Below are 2,410 nucleotides of genomic sequence, written 5' to 3'. Positions count from 1 at the left end.
GTTCATGACGGCATCAGCTTCATGATCTGAGCATTTTCCACAGGCCTCACCTTCTAATACCATCACCTTGGGAGTTAGGATGTCAACATATGAATTTGGCAATGGATACAAGCATTTGGACCATAGCAGAATAAGAGCAGGTGACTTCTACTCTGTGAGTAAGTGAGAAGGGTGAATGGTGGGTGTTATGGGCTATGTAAAGAGAGCTGTTGTTACCTGAGAGAGTTGAAGAGCCATTTGGTGGGTTTTGAACAGAACAGAGATACTTTTGAAAAGATCACTCTGGTTTCTGCATTGAAAATAAGGTGCATGGTGGCAAGTCAGCAGTTTATCCAAGTGAGGCATAAAGGGGGCCTGGAGCAGGGTGAGGGGTAGGCAGAGTGGTGCGGAGTGGTGGAATTCTGGGTATATTTTGAAATTGGAACCAAGAGGATTTCCTGAACAATTGTGAGTTTAAGAACAATACATGAAACAACATTTAGTTGAATTCCCAGAGACTGAATATGATGTGCAGTTTAAGCTCTCATTTTACTACTGTTCATCAAAGTAACCTGGCAGATTAATCTCTACATCCATTTTCCTGTAAAACCCATGGATCATCACCAAGATACCTGACCTTGTGGCCAAGGGGTTCCTCTCTACAATACCACCCCACCATCCCCCCACCACTCTTCTTCCCAACAAATGAGTTCTCTCTGAACCAAGAGTTGCTGACTTCCAAAACTCTATATCCTAATTTTACTTTTTACAATTAAAGATGTTAATTAAATATAAAATAATGGAACATGAGTTTAAAAGCAAAGAATTGAAGGTTTGGGTAAGGGTTGACTAAGGTGGAACTTAACAAATTACCTTATGAGTCAACTGTAAAAATAGAGGGAAAAATTACAAAAATACAGAATGAATATGTTCTCAGATTGCTTTGCAAATATTTTTAAGTTCTTCTTGTAAACAAATTAAAATTAGAAATCCTGCTTACCTAGGTGTGGTTTATGCAAGAGAAACAATGACCTATCAGCAGACACAGGCTCAAGGAAGGGCTGTGGTTTTCCGTCAAAGATTGACAATGAACATATAGTTGTCCCTCAGTATCAGAAGGGGATTCATTCCAGAAACCCCTATGGATGCCCAAATCCACAGAAGCTCAAATCCCATATATAAAACGATGTAGTGTTTGTGAATAATCTATGCATAGCCTAGCATATACTTAATATTTCATATATTTAATATTTTCCTAAATTCAATATAAATACAAATTACTTATAATAGCTAAATTCAATATAAGTGATATTTAAATAATTGTTATGCTGTATTGTGTAGGGAATGTTGGCAAGAATACCGGACATATTCAGTACAGATTAAAAATATTTTTTGAATATTATCTAGAGAACTATGACAAGATTACTGGACATATTCAGTACATAATATTTTTAAAATATTTTCCATCTAAGATTGAGTGAATCTTAGACACAGAAGCCACAAATATGGAAGGCTGATTGCATATAGTAGGTTCTTACAGAATATATTGATTTCCTTTTCTGGTATTGATTCCCTTTTCTCTCCAGCTCTTTTTCCCTTCCAATTCATTGAGGAACTGTCTGGATCTCACTGAAGATGGCTATTCTGCTGTGTGTTTCTGATTATTTACATGCTCTGCCAGTGATGTTGGAGTCAGCATATGCTGACACGTCACCATTTTCTGTTTCCATGCCGATTGCATTTGGGAGTGAGGGTTTTTATTTCTATTGAGTTTTGTGAAGAATCAACTGACTTTGACTTCAAATTAACCTTTAAAGTTAGACTGTCAGTGACAAGATAAAACTTGACAGCCCACAACCATAGGGCACAATGTCAACTTCTAAAAACCAATCATTAAATAAATCCTTTAATCTTTTATATGAAAAAAAGGTGTTTTACTAAGGAAATGTAATTTCATTTATGTCAAAGGGATACCTGCACTCCCATGTTCACAATGTTTATGATATGGAATCAATTCCTGCCCTGGACGGACAGATAAAGAAAATGTGGTGCTTATATATACAATGGAATACTATTTGGACTTTAAAAAGAAGGAAATACTATCACTTGAAACAGCGGGGATGAACTTGAAAGATAGTATAAAGAAAAATAAGCCAGACACACACACACACACACACACACACACACTCACACACACACACACACAAAAGCCCAATAATCTCACTTATAATACGGAATTTAAAAAGGCAACTCATAGAAGCAGATAGTAGGATGGTGGTTACAGGGTTAAGAATAGTTGGGGTGGGTCATTGGTCAAAAGATAAAAAATTTCAAAGAGATAGTTAAATATGAATTGTATATTTGAAAATTGCTAATGGAGGATATTTTAAGTGTTCTCAACATACGCACAAAAATAATGACAATGCAAATA

This window comes from Ictidomys tridecemlineatus, chromosome 7, assembly GCF_052094955.1.
Source record: "Ictidomys tridecemlineatus isolate mIctTri1 chromosome 7, mIctTri1.hap1, whole genome shotgun sequence".
In the NCBI taxonomy this organism is placed as follows: Eukaryota; Metazoa; Chordata; class Mammalia; order Rodentia; family Sciuridae; genus Ictidomys; species Ictidomys tridecemlineatus.
This window is presented reverse-complemented; position numbering follows the sequence as displayed.